The sequence below is a fragment of the Heterodontus francisci genome, chromosome 4 (assembly GCF_036365525.1).
Source record: "Heterodontus francisci isolate sHetFra1 chromosome 4, sHetFra1.hap1, whole genome shotgun sequence".
Lineage (NCBI taxonomy): Eukaryota > Metazoa > Chordata > Chondrichthyes > Heterodontiformes > Heterodontidae > Heterodontus > Heterodontus francisci.
In genome coordinates this window covers 11,717,933-11,737,209 of record NC_090374.1, presented here as the reverse complement: position 1 = coordinate 11,737,209, position 19,277 = coordinate 11,717,933, and the positions used below count along the sequence as shown (strand labels likewise).

Here is a 19,277-nt window from a genome sequence, read left to right as displayed (position 1 = left end):
CAGCATCAAATTCTTCACTGTCATTTTTCATGGCATAGGAATGTAGAAATTGGTGGACGATAAAACACAAATGTTTATCTAGTTCTCCTTCTGCCATCAGCGAGACCGAAATCCATTCGAAAGCCAGTTGAAAAGTGAGTCAGATGGTAATCATGTTAGTCAATCTCTGTCAATTAATCTATAACAGACCTAGACACAGTGGTGGAAGCTTTGGGAACAATCGACCCAACGTCATGTATCCCTCCCCAGCCATGCTGCAAGTTTTATATGTAGCTGATTGCATATATGTGTTCTGTGCGATTCTGCTTCATGTATAAGCAAAAGTAAAATGCACATTTCAGGCACTGAATGTCAGTTTTCTACTGACGGGTAAGGCTGTAGCAACAAAATTAATTAAATTAGGGTCCGTAATGTACAATTGTGCCACTGCTGCTGCAGCAGTATTTGGACCCTGGCCAACTTTTGTTGCAAGGAAATGAATTTTACTTTGCTGTTCTAAGCCCTTAGAAACTTTTATCGGTGTTACATTAGGATAAATTCATTGATCCCATATTCCCTGTTGGGTGGCACACTTAAAGGGAGCGAACTGCTTTCTTGTAGCGAGACTCTAGGAAAGTTGAAAGAAATCTCATAAATTTCATACAGCAATGGTTTTGCACAGGAAACTGCTATGCTGGAGAATCCTGATTATTTTGAGCCTCAACTTAAAGCTTGTGCTGGATTTACAACTTCGCAATGTGCACATATGAGGAAAGGCTTCTTTTAAGCTTTTCAAGAAGCTGCTGTGAATATGGAGCTCATTTTTCCACCATAAGTCCTTTGTATCAGTTCAAACAGAATCGCTCAACGTTGAACCAGTCTATATTTACATCTATATACGTTCCTCCTTATTCTGCACCACTCCCCCACCCACCACATTCTCCCATAACAAGCATTTTAACCAATTGGAGTGGATTAACTGCAACGGTCTTCAATGATGAGTATGGATAAAAGAAAAAATCTGCACTGCAAGTAGAGTAGGGTCCTCTGAAGCAGCAGGCCACTCTGTTCAATTAGAAGGCTGACCAGCACCTTTTCCGGGCAACTAGGGGTATGCAATAAATGCAACCTTGCCAGCGCCATCCACATCTTGCCAGAAAACAGTGGAAACTGGAACTCCCTCGCCCCAAAAAAAAAAGCTGTTGAGGCTAGGTCAGTTGAAAATTTCGAAACTGAGATTGATGATTTTTTTTTGTTAGGCGAGGGTATTAAGGTTTACGGAACCAAGGTGGGTAGATGCAGTTGAGATACAAACCAGTCATGATCTAATTGAATGGCAGAATACGTTTGAGGAGTTGAATGGAATACTCCTGTTCCTGTGTTCCTAAGTAAAAGACTGAGCTCTGCCAAACTTTGGCTTTGTGCAAACTCTTAAGTAACTGTTTTCTATATATAGTTAAGTCAGAGCAAGAGTATACAAATAGTTGACCCGTTTCAATATGGGTCACAATAAACAAGAGGATATTGAGAGGGATAGAGGAAGTGAGAGACCTTGGAGTGCATGTCCACAGGTCCCTGAAGGTGGCAGGACAGGTAGATAAAGTGGTGAAGAAGGCATATGGAATGCTTTCCTTTATTGGTCGAGGTATAGAATGCAAAAGCAGCAATGTAATGCTGGAACTGTTTAAAACACTGGTTCGGCCACAGCTGGAGTATTGCTTACAGTTCTCGTCACCACATTACAGGAAGGACATAATTGCTCTGGAGAGAGTACAGAGGAGATTTGCGAGAATGTTGCCAGGGCTGGAAAATTGCAGCAATGAGGAAAGATTGGATAGGTTCGGGTTGTTTTCCTGAGAACAGAGGAGGCTGAAGGATGATTAAATTGAGGTGAAGAAAGTTATGAGGGGCCTAGATAGAGTAGACAGGGAAGGACCTGTTTCCTCTAGTGGGGAGCACAGAATTAAGGTGATTGGTAGCAGGATTAGAGGGGACATAAAAAATACTTCACCCAGAGGATGGCGGGTGTCTGGAATTCACTGCCCGGATCGGTGGTGCAGACAGAAACCTTCAACTTATTTAAAAGGTACCTGGACTTGCACCTAAAATGCTATAACCTGCAAGGGTACGGACCAGGTGCTGGAAGGTGGGATTAGAATGGGCAGCTAGTTTTTGCAGCTGGCATAGACACGATGGGCTGAATGGCCTCTTACTGTGCTGTAACTTTTCTATGGTTCTGTGGTTTCTATATATCAATCTCCAAGCTTTCAACAGCTTCAGTAAACTGTGGCATGGTTTACATGTAGGACCTTGTACCTCAAAATGCTTTATGTGCAAGAAAATATTGTGAAATACGACCTTTTGTAATGTCAGCAATCAGGTGAGAAATCATACATCCAGCAATGCGATGAATAAATAGTAATCTGTTTTTGATGATGATAATAGTTGAGGAAGCAACATTAATGAGGCCAGCAGCAGAGCTTGTTTCTCTTCAATCGGCACCATAGAATTTTTTAAAAATCCTAACCAATTCTCCTTGACGTTCAATGACTTTACCATTGGCTCACCACAAACATCTCAAAGGCAATTAGGAATGGGTAACAAATGCTGGCCTTGCCAGTGATGCCCACATCTCATGAAAGAATTTTTTAAAAAATCACCACATTCCCACTATCAGCTAGGATTGGCCAATTAAATGCGTTTGCCAGCAATGCCCACATCCTGAGAATGAATGAAAACAAATTCAAGAGCTGGATATTTTGTTATACCCAGAGGGTAGCACCTCTGAAAATACAAGGCTCCTCAAGTACTGTAACATCAGCCTGGATGCTGGGGATAATTCTATGGTCCTGTGAACCCAGTGGGGAGTCATGAATTGGAGAATTGGGGCGAGAATGTTGTAGCCGTATCTCTGTCACAGACTCCGACTCCCTTTTGGTACAGTTACGCCTTATGTGGTCAAGTTCTAGAGTAGGACTTAAACCCATAAACTTCTAACTTGAGGGAAAGAAAATTATCAGTTGAGCTAAGTGCATGCTGTTTATGCACCTTGGGATGTTTTATAAATGCAAGTTGTAGTTGTTGTTTGCTTGCTTGCCTGCATTTGAGAGACCAAAATCTCGATAGCTGTGAAATAAAAGGGCGTCTCCTGGGACGTGTGATGGGAGAGAGGGGAAAGTAGAGAATTACACTCCAAGCTTTCATCTGTCAATCATATAAAAAAGAAAGACTTGCATTTATATAGCACCTTTCACAACCACCGGATGTCTCATAAGTGCTTGACAGCCAATGAAGTATTGTTGTTATGTAGGAAATGCAGCAGCCAGTTTGTGCACAGCAAACGCCCGCAAACGGCTATATAATAATGACCATATAATCTGGTTTTTGTGATGCTGATTGAGGGATAAATTTTGGCCAGGACACTGTGGATAACGCCCCTGTTCTTCTTCGAAATAGTGCCCTGGAATCTTTTGCATCCACCCAAGCAGGCTAATGGGGCCTTGGTTTAACATTCTATCCAAAAGATGGCACTTTCCACAGAGATACGGCTACAGCATTCCAGCCCCAATTCTCCAGTTCGTGACTCCCCACTGGGGTCACAGGACTATAGAATTATCCCCAGCATCCAGGCTGATGTTTCAGTACTTAGGAGCCTTGTATTTTCAGAGGCTCTATCCTCTGGATGTACTTATTCAGTACTGCACTGGGGTGTCAGCCTTGATTTTTGTGCTCATGCCCAGGAGTGGGACTTGAACCCAGAACTTTGTGAATCAGAGGCAAGAGTGCTATCAACTGAGTCACAGTTGATACGCAATCCCTTCCCGAACATAAACAAAACATTACATTCAAAGAATCCCATTCCCAATGTTACAGCTGGATTGCCTCCAAATTTTGGAATTAAGCACGATCTCATACACTGTACGCTGGCAGCTTCAGAACATCTATGACTAAAATGATAGATTCTGAGGGGGCTTGACAGGGTGGATGCTGAGAGGATGTTTCCCCTCGTGGGGGAATCTAGAACTAGGGGACACAATTTCAAAATGGCTGCGTTAGCTGACAACGCTACCACGTCAAAGTCTGCGACGTCAGCAGCTGCCAGGACTAAAGATGGCGCTGCTCAAATAATCACATGAAGGCAACCTAAACACATGGCAGCATACAATGGCTGGAGGGAGAGAGCGAGCGGGCGGGCTGGGGGGAGGAGGAGAGCGCACCTGCCGCCACCACCAAGGTCTTCGGCCCCGCTCTCGCTCCGCTTCCCCCGCTCTCGCTCCGCTTCCCCTGCCCCCGCTCCGCATCCCCCGCCCTCGGCTCCGCATCCCCCGCCCTCGCTCCGCATCCCCCGCCCTCGCTCCGCATCCCCCGCCCTCGGCTCCGCTTCCCCCGCCCTCGCTCCGCTTCCCCCGCCCTCGCTCCGCTTCCCCCCGCCCATCGCTCCGCTTCCCCCCGCCCTCGCTCCGCTCCCCCGCCCTCGCTCCGCTTCCCCGCCCTCGCTCCGCTTCCCCCGCCCTCGCTCCGCTTCCCCCGCCCTCGCTCCGCTTCCCCGCCCTCGCTCCGCTTCCCCCGCCCTCGCTCCGCTTCCCCCGCCCTCGCTCCGCTTCCCCCCGCCCCTCGCTCCGCTTCCCCCGCCCCCGCTCCGCTTCCCCCGCCCCTCGCTCCGCTTCCCCCGCCGCCCCCCGCTCTCGCTCAGCTTCCCCCGCTCCGCTTCCCCGCCCCCGCTCAGCTTCCCCCGCTCCGCTTCCCCCGCCCCCCTCATTGCTCCGCTTCCCCCGCCCCCGCTCCGCTTCCCCCGCCCCCGCTTCCGCTTCCCCCGCCCCCGCTCCGCTTCCCCCGCCCCCTCGCTCCGCTTCCCCCCGCCCCCGCTCCGCTTCCCCGCCCCGCGTCCGCTTCCCGCCCCGCTCCGCTTCCCCCGCCCCCGCGTCCGCTTCCCCCGCCCCGCTCCGCTTCCCCCGCCCCCGGCTCCCGCTTCCCCCGCCCCCGCCCCGCTTCCCCCGCCCCCGCCCCGCTTCCCCGCCCCCGCTCCCGCTTCCCCGCCCCCGCCCCGCTTCCCCCGCCCCGCTCCGCTTCCCCCGCCTCCGCTCCCGCCCCTTCCCCGCCTCCCCGCCCCTCGCTTCCCCCCGCCCTCCGCCCCTCGCTCCCCGCCCCCCGGCCCTCGCTCCCCCGCCCCGCCCGCTCCCCGCCCCCGCCGCTTCCCCCGCCCCGCCCTTGCTCCCCCGCCCCCAGCCTTGCTCCCCGCCCCGCCCTTGCTCCCCCGCCCCCGCCCTTGCTCCCCCGCCCCCGCCCTTGCTCCCCCGCCCCCGCCCTTGCTCCCCCGCCCCCGCCCTTGCTCCCCCGCCCCCGCCCTTGCTCCCCCGCCCCCGCCCTTGCTCCCCCGCCCCCGCCCTTGCTCCCCCGCCCCCGCCCTTGCTCCCCCGCCCCCGCCCTTGCTCCCCCGCCCCCGCCCTTGCTCCCCCGCCCCCGCCCTTGCTCCCCCGCCCCCGCCCTTGCTCCCCCGCCCCCGCCCTTGCTCCCCCGCCCCCGCCCTTGCTCCCCCGCCCCCGCCCTTGCTCCCCCGCCCCCGCCCTTGCTCCCCCGCCCCCGCCCTTGCTCCCCCGCCCCCGCCCTTGCTCCCCCGCCCCCGCCCTTGCTCCCCCGCCCCCGCCCTTGCTCCCCCGCCCCCGCCCTTGCTCCCCCGCCCCCGCCCTTGCTCCCCCGCCCCCGCCCTTTCTCCCCCGCCCCCGCCCTTTCTCCCCCGCCCCCGCCCTTTCTCCCCCGCCCCCGCCCTTTCTCCCCCGCCCCCGCCCTTTCTCCCCCGCCCCCGCCCTTGCTCCCCCGCCCCCGCCCTTGCTCCCCCGCCCCCGCCCTTGCTCCCCCGCCCCCGCCCTTGCTCCCCCGCTCCCCCGCCCCCGCCCCCGCCCTCGCTCCCCCGCCCTCGCTCCCCCGCCCTCGCTCCCCCGCCCCCGCTCCCCCGCCCCCGCTCCCCCGCCCCCGCTCCCCCGCCCCCGCTCCCCCGCCCTCGCTCCCCCGCCCTCGCTCCCCCGCCCCCGCTCCCCCGCCCTCGCTCCCCCGCCCTCGCTCCCCCGCCCTCGCTCCCCCGCCCTCGCTCCCCCGCCCTCGCTCCCCCGCCCTCGCTCCCCCGCCCTCGCTCCCCCGCCCTCGCTCCCCCGCCCCCGCCCTCGCTCCCCCGCCCCCGCCCCCCGCACCCGCCCTCGCTCCCCCGCACCCGCCCTCGCTCCCCCGCCCCCGCCCTCGCTCCCCCGCCCCCGCCCTCGCTCCCCCGCCCTCGCTCCCCCGCCCCCGCCCTCGCTCCCCCGCCCCCGCCCTCGCTCCCCCGCCCCCCGCCCTCGCTCCCCCGCCCCCGCCCTCGCTCCCCCGCCCTCGCTCCCCCGCCCCCGCTCCCCCGCCCCCGCCCTCGCTCCCCCGCCCTCGCTCCCCCGCCCCCTGCCTTCGCTCCCCCGCCCCCGCCCTCGCTCCCCCGCCCCCGCCCTCGCTCCCCCGCCCCCGCCCTCGCTCCCCCGCCCCCGCCCTCGCTCCCCCGCCCCCGCCCTCGCTCAGCTTCCCCCGCTCCGCTTCCCCCGCCCCCACTCTCGCTCAGCTTCCCCCGCTCCGCTTCCCCCGCTCCGCTTCCCCCGCCCCCGCTCCGCTTCCCCCGCCCCCGCTCCGCTTCCCCCGCCCCCGCTCCGCTTCCCCCGCCCCCGCTCCGCTTCCCCCGCCCCGCCCCGCTTCCCCCGCCCCGCTTCCCCCGCCCCGCTTCCCCCGCCCCCGCCCCGCTTCCCCCGCCCCCGCCCCGCTTCCCCCGCCCCCGCCCCGCTTCCCCCGCCCCCCGCCCCGCTTCCCCCGCCCCCCGCCCCGCTTCCCCCGCCCCCCGCCCCGCTTCCCCCGCCCCCCGCCCCGCTTCCCCCGCCCCCCGCCCCGCTTCCCCCGCCCCCCGCCCCGCTTCCCCCGCCCCCCGCTCCGCTTCCCCCGCCCCCCGCTCCGCTTCCCCCGCCCCCCGCTCCGCTTCCCCCGCCCCCCGCTCCGCTTCCCCCGCCCCCCGCTCCGCTTCCCCCGCCCCCGCTCCGCTTCCCCCGCCCCCGCTCCGCTTCCCCCGCCCCCGCTCCGCTTCCCCCGCCCCCGCTCCGCTTCCCCCGCCCCCGCTCCGCTTCCCCCGCCCCCGCTCCGCTTCCCCCGCCCCCGCTCCGCTTCCCCCGCCCCCGCTCCGCTTCCCCCGCCCCCGCTCCGCTTCCCCCGCCCCCGCTCCGCTTCCCCCGCCCCCGCTCCGCTTCCCCCGCCCCCGCTCCGCTTCCCCCGCCCCCGCTCCGCTTCCCCCGCCCCCGCTCCGCTTCCCCCGCCCCCGCTCCGCTTCCCCCGCCCCCGCTCCGCTTCCCCCGCCCCCGCTCCGCCTCCCCCGCCTCCCCCGCCCTCGCTCACTCGCCCTCGCTCCCCCGCCCTCGCGCCCCCGCCCTCGCGCCCCCGCCCTCGCTCCCCCGCGCCCCCGCGCCCGCGTCCCCGCCCCCTGGTAAATCCTGGTAAATCTCCTCTGCACCCTCTCTGAAGCTTCCACATCCTTCCTATAATGAGTCGACCAGAACTGAACACAATATTCCAAGTGTGGTCGAACCAGGGCCTTATAGAGCTGCAGCATAACCTCGCGGCTCTTAAACTCAATCCCCCTGTTAATGAAAGCCAACACACCATACGCCTTCTTAACAACCCTATCAACTTGGGTGGCAACTTTGAGGGATCGTTGGACATGGATCCCAAGATCCCTCTGTTCCTCCACACTACCAAGAATCCTGTCTTTAAGCCTGTATTCCACATTCAAATTCGACCTTCCAAAATGAATCACTTCACACTTTTCCAGGTTGAACTCCATCTGCCACTTCTCAGCCCAGCTCTGCATCCTGTCAATGTCTCGTTGCAACCTACAACAGCCTTCCACACTATCCACAACTCCAGCAACCTTGGTGTCATCGGCAAACTTCTTCATCCAAGTCATTTATAAAAATCACAAAGAGCAGAGGTCCCAGAACAGATCCTTGTGGAACACCACTGGTCACCGAGCTCCATGGTGAATACTTTCCATCTACTACCACCCTCTGACTTCTATGGGCCAGCCAATTTTGTATCCAGACAGCCAACTTTCCCTGAATCCCATGCCTCCTTACTTTCTGAATGAGCCTACCATGGGGAACCTCATCAAATGCCTTGCTAAAATCCATATACACCACATCTTCCTTCATCAATGTGTTTTGTCACATCTTCAAAGAATTCAATAAGGCTTGTGAGGCATGACCTGCCCCTCACAAAGCCATGCTGACTGTCTCTAATCAAACCATGCTTTTCCAAATAATCATGAATCCTGTCTCTCAGAATCCTCTCCAATAATTTGCCCACTATCGACGTAAGACTGACCGGTTTATAATTCCCAGGGTTATCCCTATTCCCTTTCTTGAACAAGAGAACAACATTTGCCACCCTCCAATCATCCGGTACTACTCCAGTGGACAGTGAAGACGCAAAGATCATCGCCAAAGGCGCGGCAATCTCTTCCTTCGCTTCCCATAATATCCTTGGGTATATCCCGTCTGGCCCCGGGGACTTATCTGTCCTCATATCATTCAAAATTTCCAGCACATCCTCCCTCTCAACCTCAACCTGTTCGAGCATATCAGCCTGTTCCACGCTGACTTCACAAACGACCAGGTCCCTCTCACTAGTGAACACTGAAGCAAAGTATTCATTTAGGACCTCCCCTACCTCCTCCGACTCCAGGCACAAGTTCCCTCCACGATCCCTGATCGGCCCTACCCTCACTCTGGCTATCCTCTTGTTCCTGACATAAGTGTAGAACGCCTTGGGATTTTCCTTAATTCTACCCGCCAAGACTTTTAGTCCATTCTTCAGTTCCTTCCTGGCTACCTTGTAACCCTCTAGAGCCCTGTCTGATCCTTGCTTCCTCAACCTTAAGTAAGCTTCCTTCTTCCTCTTGACTAGCTGTTCCACATCTCTTGTCATCCAAGGTTCCTTCACCCTACCATCCCTTCCCTGTCTCATCGGGACAAACCTATCCAGCAGTCGCAGCAAGTGCACCCTAAACAACCTCCACACTTCTGTCGTGCATTTCCCTGAGAACATCTGTTCCCAATTTATGCTCCCCAGTTCCTGCCTAATAGCATTGTAATTCCCCCTCCCCCAATTAAATATTTTCCCATCCCGTCTGCTCCTGTCCCTCTCCACGACTATAGTAAAGGTCAGGGAGTTGTGATCACTATCACCGAAATGCTCTCCCACCGAGAGATCTGCCTCCTGGCCTGGTTCATTGCCAAGCACCAAGTCCAACATAGTCTCCCCTCTCGTCAGCCTATCTACATATTGAGTCAGGAAAACTTCCTGGACCCACCTGACAAAAACTGCTCCATCCAAACTATTTGCACTAAAGAGGTTCCAATCAATATTAGGGAAGTTGAAGTCACCCATGACAACAACCCTGTTACTTCTGCACCTTTCCAAAATCTGCCTGCCAATCTGTTCCTCCATGTCTCTGTTGCTATTGGGGGGGTCTATAGAAAACGCCCAACAAAGTGACTGCTCCTTTCCTGTTTCTGACTTCCACCCATACTGACTCAGTAGACAAACCCTCCTCGACGACCTCCCTTTCTGCAGCTGTGATACTATCCCTGATTAACAATGCCACTCCCCCACCTCTTTTACCTCCCTCCCTATTCCTTTTGAAACATCTAAACCCCGGAACATCCAACATCCATTCCTGCCCCTGTGATATCCACGTCTCCGTAATGGCCACAACATCGTAGCTCCAAGTACTGATCCATGCTCTAAGTTCATCACCCTTATTCCTGACACTTCTTGCGTTAAAATAGACACATTTCAACCCATTATACTGGCTGCAACTTTGCCCTGTCAACTGTCTAACCTTCCTCACAGACTCTCTGCACTCGGTATCTGCCTGTTCAACAGCTACCCCATCCACTGATCCGTGGCTCCGGTTCCCATCCCCCTGCCAAACTTGTTTAAACCCTCCCGAAGAGCTCTAGCAAACCTCCCGCCCAGGATATTGGTGCCCCTCCAGTTCAGATGCAACCCGTCCTTTTTGTACAGGTCCCACCTTCCCCAGAAGGTATCCCAATGATCCACATATCTGAATCCCTCCCTCCTACACCAGTTCTGTAGCCACGTGTTCAGCTGCACTCGCTCCCTGTTTCTAGCCTCACTAGTACATGGCACCGGTAACAATCCTGAGATTACTACTCTGCTCGTCCTGCCTTTCAGCTTCCAACCTAACTCCCTATATTCGCTTTTCAGGTCCTCATCCCTTTTCCTAGCTATGTCATTGGTACCGATATGTACCACGACCTCTGGCTGCTCCCCCTCCCCCTTAACAATCCTGTGGACTCTATCCGAGACATCCCTGACCCTGGCACCCGGGAGGCAACATACCATCCGGGAGTCTCGTTCGCGACCACAGAATCACCTGTCTGTTCCTCTAACCATTGAATCTCCTATCACTGTCGCTCTCGTATTCTCCCCCCTTCCCTTCTGAGCCACTGAGCCAGGCTCAGTGCCAGAGACCTGGCCACTGTGGCTTTCCTTTGGTAGGTCGTCCCCCCAAACGTATCCAAAACGGTATACGTATTATTGAGGGGAACGGCCACAGGGGTTCCCTGCACTGTGCGCCTATTCCCTTTCCCTCCCCTGGCGGGAAGGAAATCTGCCATTCTTACCTGGTCTGGCCGACATGTGATTCCAGACCCACAGCAATGTGGCTGACTCTTAAATGCCTTCTGGAATGGTCCAGCAAGCCACTCAGTTTAAGGGCAATTCGGGATGGGCAATAAATGCTGGCCTAGTCAGTGACCTCTATGTCCCACAAATGAATAAAAAATGTAACAAAAAAATGCAGTTTGCTAACCAGTTGGTTAAGCACTCGTATAGAAGCAGGCCCAAATACTATTTTTTTCTACTAATCCAGGAATTCTAATCATCGGGCTACTCACGACTAAATCAGCCGCGTATGATAGTGGGGGGCAGGGTTCAATTGAAAGGAAGTTTAAAAAGTCGAAAAGTAACGAGAGAGCAGAGGTGCAGGGTAGTGAAGGAACATAAATAAAAACAAGAAATTCTGGAAATACTCTGCAACTCTGGCAGCATCTGTGGAGAGAGAAGCAGAGTTAATGTTTCAGGTCAGTGACCCTTCTTGGGAACTAGCAAATATTAGAAATGTAAAGGTTATAAGCAAGTAAAGCGGGGGTAGGGCAAGAGATAACAAAGGAGAAGGTGTAAATAGGACAAGGTCACAGAATAGCTGACCAGAAGGTCGTGGAGCAAAGGCAAACAATATGTTAATGGTGTGTTGAAAGACAAAACATTAGCACAGATAGGGTGTTAACGGACTGAAAACTTAACAGCCGCAAGGACGAGCATGAAAAAACACAGTGGGTAAGCAAACTGAACAAACTAAGATGAAATAAAATAAAATAAACACAAAAAAAATTTTTTTAAAGGAAAAAGAAAATAATAATTAAAAGTAAAATGGGGGGGCCCGTCACGCTCTGAAATTATTGAACTCAATGTTCAGTCCTGCAGGCTGTAGTGTGCCTAATCGGTAAATGAGATGCTGTTCCTTGAGCTTGCAGTATACTACATGAAAGGAGTACAAGTAAATCGCTGCTTCACCTGAAAGGAGTGTTTGGGGCTTGGGATAGTGAGGAGAGAGGAGGTAAATGGGCAAGTATTACACCACCTGCGATTGCAGGGGAAGGTGCCATGGGAAGGGGACGAGGTGGTGGGAGTAATGGAGGAGTGGACCAGGGTGTCGCGGGGGAATGATCCCTTCGGAATACTGACGGGAAAATGCATTTGGTAGTGGCATCACACTGGAGGTTGCGGAAATGGCGGAAGATGAACCTTTGGATATGGAGGCTGATGGGGTGGAAAGTGAGGACAAGGGGAACCCTGTCGCGGATCTCGGAGGGAAGGGAAGGGGGTGAGGGTAGAGATGCGGGAAGTGGGCTGGACACGGTTGAGGGCCCTGTCAACCACAGTGGGGAGGAATCCTCGGTTGAGGAAAAAGGAAGACATATCAGACATACATTAATCAGAGAGTGACAGGAAGGGACAGAGAATACATGAACAAGAGTGCAGCAGAAATTAGAACCAGAGTAGGTAAAAATGGTAAAAAGTCAAAGCTTAAGGCTCTTTATCTGAATGCACATAGCATTTGTAACAAGACAGATGAGCTGACGGCACAGATAGAAATAAATGAATGTGATTTGATTGCTATCACTGAGACGTGGTTGCAGGATGACCAGGACTGGAATCTAAATGTTCAAGGATTTTAACTTTCTGGAAGAACAGGCAGAAAGGAAAAGAGGTGGGGTAGCTTTGTTATTAAAGGAAGGGACCAGTGCAGTTGTGAGTAATGATGTAGGTGTAATAGATCGTGATGAAGAATCAGTTTGCAATAAATGTAAAAAAAAACTAATTGCATACAGCTTGATATTGCCACAGACTCTCAAGTTGCTGAGCCAAGATGGGGAGAGCTCATGCTGCTGTGTAACCTGTTTGAGCAGTTCAACAGGCTAAAAGCTTCTTCCTCATCCCATCATTGCTAATTCCACTGATTGTGGCAGAGCACATATTAGACTCCGGTAAGACAGTGACTTCAAAGAGAAATTGAATGGGCACTTGAACATAAACATGCAGGGCTACAGGGACTGAGCAGGGGAATAAGGAATAGCAAGGGAAAGAAATCAGGGGTGGGAGTGGTCTACAGACCCCGGAAGAGTTGACTCTCTGTAGGACAAGGTATTCATAGAAACATAGAAAATAGGAGCAGGAGTAGACCATTCAGCCCTTTGAGCCTGCTCCGTCATTCATTATGTTCATGGCTGATCATCCAACTCTGTAGCCTGTTCTGGCTTTCACCCCATACCCTTTGATCCCTTAAGACCCAAGAGCTATATCTCGCTCCTTCTTGAAACCATACAATGTTTTGGCCTCAACTGCTTTCTGTGGTAGCGAATTCCACAGGCTCACCACTCTCTGGGTGAAGAAATTTATCCTTATCTCGGTCCTGAAAGGTTTACCCTGTATCCTTAGACTATGACCCTTGGTTCTGCACTCCCCCACCATCGGGAACATCCTTCCTGCATCTACCCTGTCAAGTCCTGTTAGAATTTTATAGGTTTCTATGAGATCCCCCCTCACTCTTCTGGACTCCAGCGAATATAATCCGAACCGACTCAAGCTCTCCTTATAAGTTAGTCCCACCAGGCCAGGAATCAGTCTGGTAAACCTTCACTGCACTCCCTCTATAGCAAGAACATCCTTCCTCAGATAAGGAGACCAAAACTGCACACAATATTCCAGGTGTGGCCTCACCAAGGTCCTGTATAATTGCAGTAAGGCATCCCTGCTCCTGTACTCGAATCCTCTTGCTATGAAGGCCAACGTACCATTTGCCTTTTTTACCGCCTGTTGCACCTGCATGCTTACTTTCAGCGACTGGTGTACGAGAGCACCCAGGTCTCGCTGCATGTTCCCCTCTCTCAGTTTATAGCCGTTCAGATAATCTGCCTCCCTGTTTTTGCTACCAAAGTGGATAACCTCACATTTATCCACATTATACTGCAACTGCCATGCATTAGCCCACTCGCTCAACTTGTCCAAATCATCCTGAAGCCTTTCTGCATCCTCACAACTCACCCTCCCACCCAGTTTTGTGTCATCTACAAATTTGGAGATATTACATTTAGTTCCCTCATCTAAATCATTAATACATATTGTAAATAGCTGAGGTCCTGGTGCCAATCCCTGCGATACCCCACTAGTCACTGCCTGCCATTCGGAAAAAGACCCATTTATCCCTACTGTTTGTTTCCTGTCCACCAACCAATTTTCTATCCATTGCAATACACTGCCCCCAATCCCATGCGCTTTAATTTTCCACGCTAACCTCTTATGTGGGACTTTGTTGAAAGCCTTCTGAAAGTCCAAATAAACCACATCCACTGGCTCCCCTCATCAACTCTACTAGTTATATCCTTGAAGAATTCTGGTAGATTTGTCAAGCATGATTTCCCTTTCGTAAATCCATGCTGACTCTGTCCGATTCTACCACTGTTCTCTAAGTGCTCTGCTATAAAAGCTTTGAAAATGGACTCTAGAATTTTCCCCACCAGGCTGACTGGTCTATAATTCCCTGCTTTCTCTCGACCTCCCTTTTTAAATAGTGGTGTTACATTAGCTACCCTCCAATCTGCAGGAACTGTTCCAGAGTCTATAGAATCTTGGAAGATGACCACCAATGCATCCACTATTTCTAGGGCCTTAAATACTCTGGGATGCATACCAGCAGGCCTTGGGGATTTAACGGCCTTCAATCCCATCAATTTCCCCAACACCATTTCTCTACTAATACTGATTTCTTTCAGTTCTCACTAAGCCCCGTGTTCCCCAACATTTCTTGTATGATATTTGTGTCCTTCTTTGTGAAGACAGAACCAAAGTATGCATTTAGTTGGTCAGCCATTTCTTTATTTCCCATAATAAATTCCCCTGTTTCTGACTGTAAGGGACCTACATTTGTCTTCACCAATCATTTTCTCTTCACATACCTATGGAAACTTTTACAGTCAGTTTTTATGTTCCCCGCAAGCTTGCTCTTGTACTCTATTTTCCTCTTCTTAATCAATCCCTTGGTCCTCCTTTGCTGAATTTGAAACTGCTCCCAATCCTCAGATCTGTTGTTTTTTCTGGCAAATTTATATGCTTCTTCCTTGGATCTAATGCTATCTCTAATTTCCCTTTTAAGCCATGTTCTGGCTACCTTTCCTGTTTTACTTTTGTGCCAGACATGGATAAACAATGGTTGCAGTTCATCCATGCGCTCTTTAAATGTTTGCCATTGCCTATCCACTGTTATCCCTTTAAGTAACGCTTCCCAATCCATCATGGCCAACTCGCGCCTCACACCTTCGTAGTTTCCTTTACTAAGATTCAGGACCCTTGTCTCAGAATCAACTAAGTCACTCTCCATTTAATGAAGGGGTCTCGCACTAGATTGTCAATTATTCTCCTCTCATTACACAATGCCCAGTCTAGGATGGCCTGTTCTCTAGTTGGTTCCTGAATGTATTGGTGCAGAAAACCATATCACAGAATCACAGAATAATGCAGTGCAGAAGAGGCCCTTCGATCCATCGAGTCTGCACCGATGCATTAAAGACACCTGTGCTGTCTACCTAATCCCATTTGCCAGCACTTGACCCATAGCCTTGAATGTTATGACGTGCCAATGCTCATCCAGGTATTTTTTAAAGGATGTGAGGCAACTCGCCTCTACCACGCTCCCAGGGTGGGCATTCCAGACCGTCATCACCATCTGGGTAAAAGAATTCTTCCTCAAATCCTGCTTAAACCTCCCGCCCCTCACCTTAAACCTGTGACCCCTCGTAACTGACCCTTTAACTAAGGGGAACAGCTGCTCCCTATCCACCTTGTCCATGCCCCTCATAATCTTGTACACCTCGAACAGGTCACCCCTCAGTCTTCTCTGCTCCAGTGAAAACAACCCAAGCCTATCCAAACTCTCTTCATAGCTTAAATGTTCCATCCTAAGCAATATCCTGGTGAATCGCCTCTGCACCCCCTCCAATGCAATCACATCCTTCCTATATATACCATCCCGTATACACTCCAAGAATTCCTCCTCTACGGTATTTTGACTAATTTGATTTGGCCAATCTATATCAGATTAAAATCACCCATAATTACAGATGTTCCTTTATCGCATGCATCTCTAATTTCCTGTTTAATGCCATTCCCAACATCGTCACTACAGTTTGGGGGTCTATATACAACCTCCATTAAAGTTTTTTGCCCCCTAGTGTTTCTCAGCCCTACCCATACAGATTCCACATCGTCAGAGCCAATATCTTTCCTCACTATTGCGTTAATTTCCTCTTTAACCAGCAATGCAACTCCACCGCCTTTTGCTTTTTGTCTGTCCTTCCTAAATACCGAATATCCCTGGATGTTCCTTTCCCATCCCTGGTCACCTTGCAGCCATGTCTCCGTAATCCCGACTATATCATACCTGTTTACATTTATTTGTGCGACTAATTCTTCCACTTTATTGCGAATGCTCCGCACATTAAGGCACAAAGCCTTAAGGCTTGTCTTTTTAACATTACTTGTCCCCTTCCCACTATTTTTCACTGTGGCCTTGTTTGATTCTGGCCCTTGATTTCTCTGCCTATCACTTTTCTTTTTCCCCTTACTGTCTTTTGTTCTTGTCTTTGATCCCCCTTCCTCTGACTCCTTGCAAAGGTTCCCATCCCTGGGGGGTTGGGGAGGTGGGGCAGAGAAACAATGTTATCTCACTTTTGCAGTTTTGGTTGGATACAGCCAGATGATTACGGTGGAATTGTCCTCTATCTTAAGACTTTCGGCATTCAGGAGAAATGAACTTGTGTAGTCTAAACTAAATTCCCATAGATTGATGCCTAAAACACTTGGGACTTGCCGATACCAAAAGGCCACCAGAATATGGAAAATGAAAAATTTGCACTGGTGTCGGAGTGCTTCTAATGTTACGATCAGAGTACATTACTAAGCCAGTGCAGACTGAACAAGGAAATGTCTGCTGTTGGAACTGGATGAAAAATCTGAGGATAGTAAGCACAAAATCCAACCTTAAATTTTAATATATTTTTCAGTAGATATATTAATTTTTGAGATGCAGGCACTTTGAGGCCTCTTGATTGAAGGGTAGAATAGCCTAGGAGATAGGCTGGAATTTTACGCCACCCTAGCGAGCCGGAAGGTGGCGGGGGTGGTGGGGGGGGCAAGGAAGGGGCATAAAATTGAGCAGGAGGCTCTGGGAGGCGTTCCCGACCCACACCCACCTCCACCTCTTTTTACTTGGGCCGGGGGTGGGGTGGGGTGGGGGGTTGGTGACAGACGGGCCGCTCGCCCCGGACCAATCAAGGCCCTTAAGTGGCACTTGAGGGCCTTTGCCCGCCTTCACGGGGATTTTACCCATGGCAAACGGGTGTCCAGGAGACGTGAAAGGGCACAAGGTGCCCGATTGAGGGCTGCCCCTGCTTCCCTAACCATTCCCAGGACCCGAGAACGTCGAGGGGAGATGGTTAGATTCTCTCTCGTTTGGGATGGTCATTGCCCGGCACTTGTGTGGTGTGAATGTTACTTGCCACTTATCAGCCCAAGCCTGGATGTTATCCAGGTCATGCTGCATATGGACATGGGCTGTTTCAGTATCTGAGGAGCCATGAATGGTGCTGAACATTGTGCAATCATCAGCGAACAGCCCCACTTCTGACCTTTTGATGGAGGGAAGGTCAATGATGAAGCAGCTGAAGATGTTTGGGCCTAGGATCTTCTGCAGTGATATCCTGGGACTGAGTTGATTGACCTCCAGCAACCACAACCATCTTCCTTTGCGCTTGGTATGACTCCAACCAGTAGAGACTTTCCCACCTGATTCCCATTGACTTCAGTTTTGCAAGGGGTCCTTGATGTCATACTCGGTCAAATGTTGCCTTGATGTCAAGGGCAGTCACTCACACCTTGCTTGCACATCTTTGAAATTAAGATTGTGCACATATGAATGAGGTTAGAATTTAACTATTTCTGTATGGAAATCTGTTAGACAATTTTATTTCTGTCGTCTCCTCCCTTCCCCTCCCTTTATATTTTTTACTGCAGCTGTGTGGGCAGAAAAATGGGGAAGAATGTGATTAACATTGTTTGTCTACAGTAAACCATATTTCTTACCAGTAAATGAGTCGATTACTAGCAGTGTACTGGCCTGAGGGGTAGGCAGTACTTCTTTTAAATGAAGGAACTATACACATACGTACCAGCTTTCAGTCGTCTGTACATGTTTATACTTGTTTAATTTACATTTACAATTGTTAGCCAAGACTTGTTTGGCCAGGAGAAGTTTCACTCTTGGTCAAGTCACAGCTCCCCAGAAGGGTTGGAATCTTGATCAACTTGAATTACTGGAGGGCATTTTCTACCCTGCTGCAGAATGTTTGGCGGGCACTTGATTCAAGCCGTAAGGAGAGAAAATTGTTGAATTGAGAGTAATTCATTACTTGACAGCGCCTTCCAAACCCATGACCTCTACCACCTAGAAAGACAAGGGCAGCAGCTGCATGGGAACACCACCACCTGCAAGTTCCCCTCCAAGCCACGCACCATCCTGACTTGGAACTAGATCGCCGTTCCTTCACCCTTACTGGATCAAAATCTTGGTACTCCCTTCCTAACAGCACTGTGGGTGTACCTACCTCAGATGGACTGCAGCAGTTCAAGAAGGCAGCTCACCACCACCTTCTCAAGGGCAATTAGGGATGGGCAATATATGTTTTCCTAGCCTGCGATGCCCACATCCCATGAATGAATTAAAAAAACTGTTTTTGCACATTATTTAGTGATGAACAATTATGTCCCTCGAGATCTCGAAATAAAGTTCAATTTCTGGCATTTTTTAATGTCCACACAATGGAATTTGCAGGGATGTTTTTTTTATTCATTCAGGGATGTGGGCGTCGCTGGCTAGGCCAGCATTTATTGCCCATCCATTGTTAAGGAATAAATTCTTAAATTATCCTTAAGGTCCCGAATAATCCAGTGTTGAACCATGAAAGAATAACTTTTCCATTGTTTCAAACAGTGCAACTTTTGAAACTGCTTATGATCTCTGGTTTGCAGAGTGAATCATTTTTCCAGTCTGATTCTGACTATTTGCTAATTGACAAAGGGCTTTGTACAATGTAGCACATAACACTGAGGTGTTTCTCTAATAGCACATTACTAAATGCATTCATGCAATATCTTTATGTTTAGAAGAAGCTGGTGAACAAGTGCATTAAAACTGCATACAAAAGGATTTGATATAACCTTATGGGCAGGGTACTACCAGGGAGAATTAAGCCCTTGGGCATTTTCTCCACACGTCAGATACTCAGTTTCTCTGTTTCTCTTCCACAAACTGTACACAAAATTTGTCCTTTCCAGACATCTGACTCCACAGGTAACTTTTTAAATTAAAATTAAATATTAGGGTATATGGATTAAAAAAACAAGCATGTAATGTACAAGTGCCTTTGTAAAATGGATGTTTCCATTAGCCATTCACTTGCATTAATTTAGAGTGTCATTTATGCTCCACAAACAGGTGTCACTTGAAATCGGTTCAAGCAGGAGGTTTTATCATTGTAAATACACTCAAGCGCAACTCTGTTTTTTTTTTACACAGAAACAAGAAATGCTGGATTCACTCAGCA

At 51.6% G+C, this 19,277-nt stretch overlaps 1 protein-coding gene across 3 annotated transcripts in view; it reads left to right on the top strand.

Annotated features, from left to right (window-relative positions):
• Window positions 1-19,277, top strand: part of LOC137368889 (leukemia inhibitory factor receptor-like) — a 292,925-nt gene that overhangs the window by 87,560 nt on the left and 186,088 nt on the right. The window lies entirely within an intron of this gene.